Source organism: Callorhinus ursinus, unplaced genomic scaffold, assembly GCF_003265705.2.
Source record: "Callorhinus ursinus isolate GAN/ISIS: 27379988/994484 unplaced genomic scaffold, GSC_fseal_2.0 scaffold13, whole genome shotgun sequence".
NCBI classification, from domain to species: Eukaryota; Metazoa; Chordata; class Mammalia; order Carnivora; family Otariidae; genus Callorhinus; species Callorhinus ursinus.
The window spans coordinates 3,350,519-3,364,469 of record NW_027397075.1 but is presented as its reverse complement, the minus strand read 5'-3'; the positions used below and the strand labels follow the sequence as shown (position 1 = coordinate 3,364,469).

The following is a 13,951-nucleotide window of genomic DNA, read 5'->3' as shown; positions in this document are numbered from 1 at the left end:
TCCTTTAGCACTCTGTGTGATAGGCATGGCTCTAACGCTTTACTTCAAGTCCTCACCAACAACTCACACAGCAATCACCTAATAACACTGTGTTGGTGAGGATGTGGGGAAACAGGCATTACCATTCCCAGCTGGTATGTGTGTATATTGGCCCCACCTTTTCGGAAGGCTATTTGGCAATATCTAATCAACCTTTCACACCCTATGACCTACCAATTTTAGTTCTAAGAATGTATCTAATGGATACACTCACATCTAATCACCAAGGATATATACATAAGATATTCACTGTAGCACTGTTTATAGTAGACAAAATCTATATGTGCCTGTCAGAATGGCCGAAAGAAAAACAAGTGACAATGACAATATCAGAGGCTGGTGAGTATACATTCATTGCTGGTAGGAAAACAAAGAAATCAGTTTGGCTAGTGCTAATTAAGCCAAGCATATACTCACCGTACAACTCAGTAATCCACTCCTAGGTGTTTACCCAGGAGAAATAAAAACTTATCTCTACACAAAGCCAGTATGAAATAGTAGCGGATTTATTCATAATTGTCCCACCTGGAAATGACCTAATGTTTTCCAACTGGTGAATGGATATAAATTAGCTGTGGTGTATGTCTGTACCATGGCATAATAAAGGCTCAATAATAAAAAGGAGTTGGCCGCTGATACTTGCAACAACGTGGATGAATCTCAAATGCATTGTGCTTGGTGAAAGAAACAAGACTCAAAAAGCTACATCCTGTAGGATTCCACTTATGCAATATTTTGGAAAAGGTATGGAAAGCTCATCAGTGGTTGCCAGGGGCTGGGATAATGAAGGGGACTGTCCATAAGGATGCACTAGGATGATTTTTGGAGTCATGGAACTGTCTACATCTTGGTTGTGACTACACAATTGTATGCATGGATCAAAATTCATAGAGCTGTCCAGTTGGAAGAATGAACTTTATTGCATGGATACCTCAATCAACTTGACTTTTTCAAAGTTCCCGGAAATACCAATATCATCAGTAGAGAAACTGGTTAGTAAATTAAGGTACAGTCATAAATGAAACACAATCATTTGAAAGAAGAGTGAGTTCTAAACATATACACATGTAATTATCAGCAATATGCATAGATAGAAATTTTTAAAAGCGTAGTCCAGTAGACAGTATGCAGTGTGTCACCAATGGTTCAGAGAAAGGAAAAATACTAAGTATTTGTTTGCCTACACATGGGATGCCTCTGGAAAGATACACAAAAAAGCAAAGCAAAAATTGTCCCTGAGAAGGAGGACTGGATGACTAGAGGGTGATGGTCAGAGAGAGACTTCTGTCTTAATCCACAGACTAATTTTGATTTAAATTTTGATTTAATTATGTGTATGCATTACTGTGCATAACCAGGTATGTGCAGGGGTAACCTGTTCAAGCCTCCTCTTGACTGCATTAAGTACCTTAACATGCTCAGTTCTGGAAAATGTAAGGGATTTAATACTTCCTTTGACCAAGGGGAGCAAGTGGATAATCCACATCTCGGGTGGACATTCCTTATTCATTCATTCATTCATTCATTCATTCATTCATAGCACAAGCAGGGGGAGGGGCAGAGAGAGAGGGAGAATCTCAAGTGGACTCTGTGCTGAGTGTGGAGCCGACACAGGGCTCGATCTCACGACCCTGAGATCATGACCTGAGCTGAAAGCAAGAGTGGAACGCTTAACCTACTGAGCCACCCAGGTGCCGCTTGGGTGGACATTTCTGAGACATCTTCTACATAGTTCCTTAGGGGATCTCTATTGGGACAGCCCAGGGCAGTAAACATCCCCATAACCCACTACTGCATTGGCTTCTCCCCCTTCAGTATCCCCACTCCAGTTTCCCAGAATTCTTCCCAAAATAAACTATTTGCAAATCAGCCCTCGGCTCAGATTCTGCTTTTTGGGGTTAAACCAAGCTAGGGCAATGACCTTCCTATATATATATACATATATAGAAAGTCCATGCAGAGTCCCTGCATGATGCCTCATTACTGCAGTCAGTTTTCTGACACAAGATCATGGCAACTGATCATTTCAAGTGGAGTAAATGGCTGCTTATGAGCTTCATGGAATCTGAATCATGAGGTCTTATGATGACAAGATGAGAATTTTATCGTTGTGGCTCACTTTTTATTTCATTGTTAGGTGATATCGTAAGCCGATGCAGATACATGGAACTGGTATGTACACAGAGCATTCTGAGCAAGGCAGGGAAAGACACCCGAAATGTCTCCTTCAACCACAGAAACTTGTTTTGATGTTTTAATAATATAGGTTCAGGTATTGGCATATGGGACTGCTGCCTGTTTCTGGAAATGGAAGTCTTACCAGAACGCAGCCCCGCCTGTTTTCTATGCATAGGCTGTGCTTGTTTTCATGCTGTAAGAGCTGAGTAGTTCCAACAGAGACCACATGTCCACAAGCTTAAAAATACTGAATCTGGCTCTTCAAGAAAAGGTTTGCTGACTCCTGACTCCTTGTTCTATAATTTTTCCAGGAAAAGGGTATACAATTAACAGATAAACCATTACTGGGGGCACCTGGGTGGCTCAGTCGGTTGAGCGTCCACCTCCTGATCTCAGCTCTAGGTCTTGATCTAAGGGTCCTGAGTTCGAGCCCCGTGTTGGGCTCTGTGCTGGGGGTGAGGCCTACTTAAAAAAAAAAAAAAAAGCAATAAATAAATAAAAAAAACAGATCAACCATTATGATTCTCTGAGCAATAGCCAATAATAAGAAATGTGACACCTAACACTTAGGAAACCCTTACTATGTGTGTGTTATTTCTTGTCATCCTAAAAACAACTGAGAGGCAAGTTGTATCAGTCATCCTTGTTTATACAGAGAAACTGGTGTTTGGAGAGTTTAAGTAACTTCCGAGCACTTGGCAAAGTCAGAACTGGACCCCAAGTCCAGTGATCTCTACGTAGCTATTTTTGGTTACCCTGAAGTGAGAAACACCTCTCCCTCCTCCTCCCCCCTCTCCCTCCTCCTCCCCCCTCTCCCTCCTTCTCTTGCTGCTGGGCCTTGGCACATGTCCATCCCTCAGCCCAGAAATTTCCTCCTCTTCCTCCCTAGTTGATTCCTGCTCCTTTGTGAGGTCTCAGTTTATACTTTGGCTCTTCCTAAAACTTCCCTGGCCAGATTAGGCTCCTTTTCTCAGATCTATTTTGGGAGGTGGGAGGGGCTGAGAAAAGGGATGGGTATGGAGACAAGAGAAAGCTTCCAAGTGGAGATGCACCACACCCATGCCCCCGGCCCCCCCCCAAACCCAGGGTCATAACCCCTCCTTGGGGGCAGACCACTTCCGGTGCCCGAGCCGTGTTAGGGTCTAAAGGTCCAGCCTCCTTACCCCAGATTGGGACAATTCTTTGGGATCTCCTCGACTTCAGAGCTTCCTAAGGGGGGGTAGGTTGAGGCCTTTTTTTCCAACTTCTTCCTCCCCTCCCCTAAGACCCCTCTCTAGATGTTGACCCCAGTGGCCCTCTCTAACACAGTCAGCTTCCCAAGGAACTGTGACTTGATCCCGGAAACCAGTGATAAGTCTGGTGGCCTCTGGTCCCCTGCCTGCTCCACTTCCCCAGGTTCCCGAGGATGACTCATCACTCAGCAATTCCAGAGCAGAGGGTGTTCCCTATACTGCACCTGGAGGGCGGCAGGAACGTTGAGCAAAGTCATCCTCACACAGTTCCAGAACTCCCCCACCCTCCACCACCGCCATGACAATGCTGCCCACATGCACTGGGCTGCAATTCTATTTCACGCCTGGTGCCCACACGGATCGCTTTGCAGGACAGAGACCTTGCTTATTGTGATCATCTCTGACACACATATCTGTAGAATGACCAAATGAATGAAGGGCTGCCAGGCAGCTCATCTCACAGATGAAACGGACATTCAGAGAAGTAACCGGCCCCAAGCAAGTAGACAGTGTGGTGGAGCTGGGATTATAACCCCGTCTTGCTCTCCAGTGACTGAGAAAATGCAACCCATGGGAATTACAGGTTCCAGCTTTTTTTTTTTTAAGATTTTATTTATTTATTTGAGAGAGAGAGTGAGAGAGAGAGAGAGCACATGAGAGGAGGGAGGGTCAGAGGGAGAAGCAGACTCCCTGCTGAGCAGGGAGCCCGATGTGGGACTCGATGTGGGACTCGATGTGGGACTTGATCCCGGGACTCCAGGATCATGACCTGAGCCGAAGGCAGTCGCTTAACCAACTGAGCCACCCAGGCGCCCACAGGTTCCAGCTTCTGAACTGTGGCATAGACATGGTTCTCACATTGGAACGTTGACGCGTGGGAGGTTTTAATGTGGAATTTTTTGTGTGTGGTGGGGAGTTGGGGAAGGCAGTGGATAGTAATGTCAGCCCTTTGGAGGAAGTAAAATGGATTTGCCGGGTAAAATGAGAATGCCACTTTCTAAAGGTCTTTTTCAGAGGGATGAGCTGTACATTTATTCAATGCCTTGTTTACAAAAAGAATTAGGAATTAAGCAATTCTTGAGGTAACTCTTGCTGAAATATGTTTTATTAGAGGAACCCAGCTGGACAAAGTTCAGTTCAAATGAGTCAAGTGTCTTACCAAGACTTAGTCACCTCCCTCCTAGTAGGCATTCCTTTTCTTAGGACCTGCAGCAAGAGGTTGTAGAGATTAGGAAGAAAAAAGATCTGTAGATGGAATTTTACAAATTGGAGACAACTACATTATAGAAACAGTATCTCCTCGTCAGATAAGTCAAGGCATCTTTTGAAAATATGACATGCCTCCACATTGGCCACATGGCCCCTAAGACTATGGCAACCAAATCCAAACCGTTGATTCAAAGGGATGGGTTGGAATCCCAGGGGAATTCAAATTCTTTCTGCATTTGTTAAGGGAGAAATAGCTTCTGTCTTTATGTGCAATATCGTTGCACTGAGCACATTCCAAAAAATAGGAGTGGCTGTTGTTTTTCACACATCCCTATCCTAGGTACTGTGTGAAGCATTTTGCATGCACCATTTAACTTATTCCCAAGAGGTAGTTGCTATTGTTATCCTGGTTTAAGGGTGAGAAGGGGAACGGAAGGCTCAGGGGGGCAAAGTGACCTGCCCAAGTTCAGACAGCTGGGCGGAGACTTGGCACCTTCACAGTCTGATGCCACCTCCAAGGTTTTCCATTTCATTTGCCCAGCAAGTGGACAGATTATTTGATATTCCACTTGAACTGGGCAAATCTATAATGTGTGGTTGGTTCAGTGAACTCACAGATCCATACAATAAGGACTTTTTCATGCTGGAAAAGAATGTAGGATAATATTGATGCCCTCCCCCAAAATCTCCTCCAGTTTTCCAAATTTTTGTCGCAGGTGAGACTTCTCTTTCCTCTTCGACCTCCAATCGTTATGATAATATACACGCTAAACCCAAAGGAGAGAAGGGTCAAGCACTTGGCTCAAGGTCACATAGGGGATGGGTGGGCAGAGCCAGTCTTGAACCCAGCCAGGCAAGGTTATGTCTGGGTGGGTCACCGCTGCTGCCCTGGCTCTTGATGACATTCTTACAAACACATCCTTGGCCCCTTGCACTCTGACTTTCCTACCTATGACACCACTGCAGGGTCCTGGTTATCTGCTCAGCTTCACTGTCACTCAGAAGTGGGCGTGAATGCTGACAAGTTATGTGTGCCTCAAGCATGAAGCCGAAGGAAGGCAGAAAAGATCTGTACCAGCCCCTGCTTCATCTTGGCTAGCTCCTACTTTGTGGGCTCATCATTCTGAAGACTCTTCTTGTTCCCAAGCAGGGTGATGTGTGTGTCGGGAAAGAAATGCTTGACTTCCAGAGTCTATTATTCTCAGATTTTTTTCTAAACTATCGAGACTGTCAGTGGAGAAATACGTCAGTAGAACGTGAGTGTCCAGGTAGGAGAGGGGCCCTCCGGTGATCCTAATCTTCCTGCCCAGCTGTGTCCCACAAAGCCAACTCCACCTGCTTTCCATCTACTTCGACATCAGCCACCTGGTTCTTGAACACTGCGGGTACATACACCTTTGGGGACTGGTTCTTGCTAAAGACACTGCACAGAGCTTACTGAGGAAGACAGAATTAGTCAAATATTTCATTACACACTGCGATAGGAACTATAATAAATACAGAGATAACAGGGACCCTGCCCTACACTGAGGAGGAGGCTGGGGGAAGCTTCCATATCAGCATCAGCATCCATTCTTCTGTAACAAAACTATCCTCAACCTTAGTGACTTAAAACAGCAGCATTTATTTTTGTCCACAAAGCTGCAGTTTGGGCAGAAATGTGCCCGGACAGCGAGTCTATGTTCCTCATGTCATCAGCCAGGGCAGTTTGACTAGGACTGCTGGGTCTACTTTCTTAAAGATATAATTTCCATACCATCAAATTCCCCATTTTACATGGTACAACTCAGTGGTTTTGAGTAGATCCACGAGGTTGTGTCATCCTCTTCACGATCTAATTCCAGGACATTTTCATTCCCTCAAAAGGAAATCCTGTACCCATTAAAAGTCACTCCCCATGCTTTCCTCTCCCCAGCCCCTGGCAACCACTACTCTACTTTCTGTTCCTATAGATATTAACATTCTGGGCATTTCATAGAAATAGAAGCATACAATATGTGGCCTTTTATGTCTGGCTTCTGTCACTTGATGTTGTCAAGATTCTGGAGGATCCACTTTTAAGATGGTTCATCACAGGGCTGGCTGGCAAGTCAGTGCTGGTTATCACCTGGCTGTCACCCAGGGATACGGACCAGGAATCCCAGTTCCCCTCTGTGGGGGCCCTGCCATTGCTACTTGGGCTTCCATACAGCATGGTGGCTGGGTTCCAAGAGTGAGCCTCCCAAGAGAGCCAGGCAGAAGCTTTTCACCTTTTATGAAAGTCACATAATGCCACTCCTTCCAAAGTCACGCAGTGGCACTCTGATGGGAGTCTCAAGCTCACCTGGATTCAAGGCAAGGAAACACAGACCACACATCTCATGGGCAGAGTGTCAAAGTCACCCTATAAGAACAGCACGGGCTATGGGAGTTACAGTTGTATATATAAAATGGCCACAGCTCCCCCAGGGAAGTGATGTTTGAGCTGAGAGCTAAAGGATAAGTAGGTGTCGGCCAGGCACGGTGGTGGAAGAGCATTCCAGGAACATGGAACAGCGTGTGGAAGGGCCCTGAGGTGAAACAATGAGCACATCTGAGAAACTGAAAGCAGGCTCAAGTGACAGGGTCAGAGAGACAGAGAGGCACAAAGGGAATATGAAAGGGCAGATTGCATAGAGCTTCGTCTGTCATGTGCTTTAAACATTTGTTGCTTCTTGGGGCACCTGGGTGGCTCAGTCGGTTAAGCAACCGACTCTTGATTTCTGTTCAGGTCACGATCTCAGGGCTGTGAGATGGGGCTCCGTGCTGGGCGGGGAGACTGCTTAAGATTCTCTCTCTCCCTCTGCTCCTCTCCCTCCCTCTCTAAAAACAAACAAACAAACAAAATCCCCTAAACACCTGTTGTCTCCACTCAGCTTCCATTGTCCATTCTTCTAAGGATGGCACCCTAAAGTTCCATTGGGGAACTGTTAACTCCCTGCTCCCCAGTCCTTTTAGTGGGGCCGTAGGAGTGGGCATAAGACCCAGGTCTAGCCTGAATCTACTAGATTCTACTCACACCCACCTCAGCGATTGGCCCAGGAATGGACATGTGCCTTCGGCAGGGCCAATGAGATTCAAACCCAAGACATCAGCTGGAGTTTTGGACAAGGGATGTAGACTTTCTTTGGGGCTTAGTAGGAATAATACAGCTGAAAGTGCTGGGTGTCATCTCTGACCATGAGTTGAGAACCAGGCTGACAATGTCACCAACAAAGAGAAAAGCAGAACCAAGTAATAGAGGCTCTTGAGCTCCTGGACCATGATTGAAGCCAAATTTACCACTGGACATTTTATTTTATTTTGTTTTATTTTTATTGTTTTTAAGATTCTATTTATTTGAGAGAGTGTGTACGAGCAGGAGGAGGGGCAGAGGGACAAGCAGACTCCCCGCTGAGTGAGAAGCCTGAAGCAGGGAAGCAGGGCTTCATCCCAGGACCCTGAGATCATGACCAGAGCTGAAGTCAGACGCTTAACTGACTAGCCACCCAGGTGCCCCTTATTTTATTTTAGTCATCTCTATACCCAAGGTGGGGTTCAAACTCACAACTCGAAGATCAAGAGTCTCATGCTCCTCTGAATGAGCCAGCCAGGCGCCCTACCACTGGACATTTTAGATACGAGAGTCAAAAGATTTTGGTTTAGGGAGATTAGACTTTTTATGCAAATCAATTCTCCCTATTGGTAGGAAAAATTAATGTTAAACACAGCTAGACGTACAGATTCTTAGCAGGTTTAAAACCTGACTTGTGCCTGGGTCCCTGGCCCTCTTTCTTTATATTTTATGGATTGCTCTAGGCTGCTGCTGGTGTATATATGGTGGCCTTAAGCAAATTAGTGGAAGGACCCCTCCAGGCAACTTTTTAAAAAAACATCTCCTTCCTTGAGAAGCCTCAACCACATTCCAAGAAGAGCACAGGCTGAAAACTGCAATCTCCAACTGCCTACTCGGTGGGGAGCATTTATTTAGGGCACAGTGCCAAACTGCATGCCAGTGAATACCCTCATGCCCTCCCCATAGATGGACACCATTTTTTAAAGGGTTGATGAGATGATCCAAGTTGTTTCAAGGATCCCATTCAAGTACCACAAAGGCCAGAGGAGAAAACAACTTCCAGAATCTCTCCCAGAGATCCAGAACTTGCCCAGAAACACTTAGCAAAACTCTCCTCATATCCCATTCATCTAAGTTGGGTCTCATTTCTATTCATCTCTTAACTGATTGGGGTAAAATTCACATAACATAAAAATCACCATTTTAAAGGATACAAGTCAGTGGCCTTTAACACCTTGACCATGTTGCGCAACCACCACCACTATTTCAGAGAATTTACATCACCCCAAGGGGAAACCCCATCCCCATTAAGCAGCCATTCCCCACTCCCTGCTTCCCTACCCCCTGGCTTGCCAACCACTAACCTACTTTCAGTCTCTATGGATTCACTTGTTCTGGATATTTCATATAAATAGATGAATCTAATATGTGGCTTTCTATGCATGGGTTCTTTCACTTAGCATGTTTTCAAGATTCATCCACCATGTCGTGCATATCAGTACCTCACTGCCTTTTGTGGCTGAGAACTAGTCCATTGTTTGACTAGACTAGACATTATTTATCCAGTCAACCACTGATGGACACTTAGGTCGTTTCTACTTTTGGACTGTTATGAATAAAGAGGCTGGGAGCATTTGCGTACAAGTTAATATTTGAACACTTCTTTTCCATTCTGAGGTATATGCTTAGGCATAGAAGGGCTGGATCATATGGCAGGTTTGGTTTTTTTCATTTTGTTTGTTTTTTTTTTTTGTCTGTTTACCTTTTTGAGGAGCTGCCAGACTATTTTCCACAGAGAATACACTATTACATTCCTATCATGTAAGCCTCCCAGTTTCTCCACATCCTCACCAAAAATTGTTATTTCTTTTTTGTTTTTTCTGTAGTCATCTTAGTGTCTGTGAAGTGGCATCTCATCGTGGTTTTATGTGCATTTGCCCAGTAACTAATGATGTTGAGCCTTTTGTCATCTGCTTGTTGGCCATTTGAATATATTCTTTTTTTTTTAAGGTTTTATTTATTTATTTATTTGAGAGAGAGAGTACGAGCTGGAGGGAGGGATAGAGGGAGACGGAGATGCAGACTCCCCACTGAGCAAGGAGCCCGATGGGGGGCTCGATCCCAGGATCCCAGGACGGTGACCTGAGCTGAAGGCAGACCTTAACCGACTGAGCCACCCAAGCGCCCCATGTGAGTATCTTCTTTGAAGAAATGTCTTTTTGAACGCTTGGCCCGTTTTAAAATGGAGTTATTCATTTTTCTTGCTCTTGAAAGAGTTGTAAATGTTTTAGGGTTTTGTTGTTTGTTTGTTTGTTTGTTTGCATATTCTGGATACCAGAGACTTATCAAATGTATGATTTGCAAACATTTTCTCCTATCCTGTGGGTTGTCTTTTTACTCTCCTGACAGTGTGCTTTGGTGCACAAATGTTTTCAATTTTGATAAGCTGGAAATTATTATTTATTATTATTATCATCAATCTATTATTGTGGTTGCTGCTGCTTGGGTTGTTGGTGTCACATTTAAGAAACCATTGCCAAATCCAAGATCGTGAAGATTTGCCTCTAGGTTTTCTTCAAAGTATTTTATAGTTTCAACTCTCATATTTAGGTTGTTGATCCATTCTGAGCTAATTTTTCTAAATGTGAGTTCAAGATCTGAGTCCCGTCTTTTGCATGTGACTATCCAGTTGTTCCATGACCATCTGTTGAAGAGATTATTCTTTTCCCCAATGAACGGTCTTGGCACTCTTGTGAAAATCCATTAACAACGGATATATGGGCTTATTTCCAAAATCTCGGCTCTATTGCATTCACTTATGTTGTCTATAATTTATGCCAGTGGCAAACTGTTCAGGTATTGTAGCTTTGTAGTAAGTTTTAAATCATGAAGTGTGAGTCTTCCAACTTTGTTCTTTCCCCAGATCCTTTTGGCTTTTCAGGGTCCCTTAAAATACCATATAAATTTTAGATTTGGTTTTTCCATGTCTGCTAAAAAGGATGATGGGATTTAAAAAAAAAAAAGGATTTATTTATTTATTTGAGAGAGAGAGCAGGATTGGGGGGAGGTGGGGAGGGGAAAGCAGAGGCAGAGAAAGTCTTAAACAAATTCTGTGCTGAGTGCGGAGCCTGACAGGGGGCTTGATCTCATGACCCTGACATCATGACCTGAACCAAACCAAGAGTTGGAGTCTTAACTGACTGAGCCACCCAGGCACCCCTTATAAAGTACCTTTTCAATGGCAGTCATCTCCTGATCTGTTAGACTCACCATACCCGAATAATTATAAATCCTATATTGTAAAACATTCAAGTATAGTATTGAATAGGATTAGCAAAAGTAGAAATTTTTGTCTCGTTCCCAATCTTAGACAGGGAAGCTTTAAGTCTTCCATTACTGCATGTAAAGAGGGTTTTTCTTGTATGCCCCTTATCATGTTGATGTAGTTCCTTTCCAGTCCTTCTTATGGAGTATTTTGATCATGAAAGGGTGTTGGATTTTACCAAATGTTTTTTTTTCTGCCTCATTTGGAATGTTCATGTGATTTTTCTCCCTCTTCATTCTGTTACCATGGTGTTTTTGAGTGGAATGTTGTATATAAGTCTGTTAGGTGTAATTGCTTTATGGTGTCAAGTCGTCTCTCTCCTTGTTGATTTTTTATCTAGTAGTTCTACCGATTGTTGAAAGTAGGGTGTTGTAGTCTCCCAACTATTATTGTTGGATTATTTGTCCTTCAACTCTGGTAGTTGTTATTTCATGTATTATAGGGCTCTGCTTTAGGCACATATAGATTAATCATTGTCATATCTTCTTAATGGATTTCCCTTTTTATCATTACATAATGTCCTTCTTTGTCTCTTGTAACAGTTCCTTTTTTTTTTTCCAGAGTTTTGTCCTTTTATTGAAGCTTACAGTTTCACTGAACTTTCGGCCCCGAAAGAAAAAAAAAACACAAATAAAAAAAGAACCTTGGCAGTGGGAGGTGCCAACTGTCCCCTGGGGATTAAAGCCAAGCAGAGAATGGCAGGCAAGGGAGGGTTCCAAGCTGCAGAGGGGGAGCCTAACCAAGGATGCCCAGAGAGCAGCCTGTCTGAGCTCCCTGAGCAGGGATGGCACCCAGGCAGTGAGAAGTCAACACACGCAGATTTGGGGCATGGGGCTGGTGGAACCCAAGCCACTTGGTCCCGCGGACAAACCTCTCTCATGCTTGGTTAGCTTCCACTTTGGGGAAACTGGGTTCATCGGACAAGACAGTATGGGTGAAGGGGCTCAGTTGCTAATGGCAAGAGGCTGATGAACACTCACTGCTGGTGTCAGGGTGCAGAAGGGACAGCTAGAGGCTGGAGTCCAACTGACTGACGTTACTCACTCCACTGCAGTGACTAACATCTCCTGCTCCTGGCGCAAGGCTGGGCCATTCAAATGCTCGGGGCTCTAAGGACATTCAAATTCCAGGCCTCTCTAAGTTCAGGCCGCTATCTGTGTGGCCTCAGCCCAGGTCCCCACGGTTTGGTGACAGGGAGATTCCTGGCCCTCTTTGGAAACAGTGCTGCATCAGGCAAGGGAGAATCTTTTTCTAGGAGGGGAGGAAAAGAGGAGAGGTCCACACGCCTCTCCCACTCTCAAGAGCCAGGAAAAGTCCCTGGTACACTCCGTTCTCTCCAGAGGGACTGGCTCAGAGCATCCGAGAAGCTGTCATGGTGACGAAGTCCTCGAAGCTGAGTCGAATGTTGCCCTGCATGGTTGTGTCCTTCTCCCAGGAGGCCTCGGTCAGCACCTGTAGCTGGGTGCACACCTGGATGAAGTGGTCTAGCTGCATGGCAGGGTTGGCGGAGCTCGGGCAATAGCGGGAGACCAGGAGTTGGGTGAACTGGGGGCTCAGGTTGTAGCCCATCTGGGACAGAACTTTCTGCAGCTCCATGTAGCTGATGGAGCCGGAGTGGTCCCGGTCCTATGCTGGAAGAGGTTCTTCCACTGCTGGATGAACTTCCACAGGGCTGAGAAACCATAGAGGTCGATGCGGCCTGACTTCATCTTGTCAAATATGTTTATCATCATGAGGATTGTCTCGTCATTGGAAGAGGACCAGTTGGAGTTGACCAGAGCCTGCTTCAGCTCCTTGAAGGAGATGTAGCCACTGTGATCGGCATCCACTGACTGGAACCAGGAGTAAGCCTCAGGATCCACATTGGGAGGAACGCCACCTGGAGGAGGTCCCTGTCCATAAGGTCCAGGATGCTGGGCACCGTAGGAATTCAGAGGCGGCTGACCATAGGGGCCCCCTGGGGCCGCTCCACCATATAATTCTCCTGGAGTTCCAGAGGGGAGTCCCCCAGGGTTGGGGTGTCCATAGGGTCCCCCACGAGCTGGCTGTCCATAAGGCCCTCTGGGGGCAGGACCCCCTCTATAACCGCCACCGGGGGTACCCCACTGTCATACTGCCCTCCACCATGGGGGGTGTCCAGGGTAGTAGCTGCCCGGAGGGGCTCCAGGAGCTTGTCCTCCAGCTCCTGGGCAGCCCTGCCCGTACAGGTAGCTGGCCATGGCAACTCGACGTCACCACAGTTCCTTTTTTTTAAAGATTTATTATTTATTTTACAGAGTGGGGAGGGGCAGAGGGAGACAGAACCTCAAACAGATTCTGTCACACTGAGCACAGAGCCTGACTTGGGGCTTGATCCCTGAGATCATGACCTGAGCTGAGACCAAGAGTCTGACGCTCAACTGACTGAGCCACCCAAGCACCCCTGTCTCTTATAACAGTTTCTTATTTAAGGTTTATTTTTCTGATATCACTATAAGCATTCCAGCTCACTTGACCACTATTTGCATGGAATACCTTTTTCTATCCTTTGTCTTTCAGCCTATTTGTGTCTTTGGATCTCTAGTGAGCGTAATATTGGTTCATGTTATTTGATTATTCTGTCAACCTGCTCTTTAATTGGAGAATTTAATCCACTTACATTGAATGTGATTGCTGGTAAGTAAAGACTTACTTCTGCTGTTTTGCTATTTGTTTTCTCTGTGTCATATCTTTTTGTTCCTCAATTCCCCCATTACTGCCTACTTTTTTTGTTGTTAGATAGATGTTTTCTAGTGTACCATTTTGATTCCCTTATCTCTTGTACTATATATGTTCCAGTTGTTTTCTTAGTGGTTGCCCCGGGAATTACAATTAACTTCTTAATTTATAACAAGCTGGTTAGAATTAATACCAACT

At 45.1% G+C, this 13,951-nt stretch overlaps 1 pseudogene; it reads right to left on the bottom strand.

The window, feature by feature from the left end:
• Positions 1-12,377: 12,377 nt before the first annotated feature.
• On the bottom strand, positions 12,378-13,281 carry LOC112811509 (peflin pseudogene; annotated as a pseudogene).
• Between the last annotated feature and the right edge of the window lie 670 nt (positions 13,282-13,951).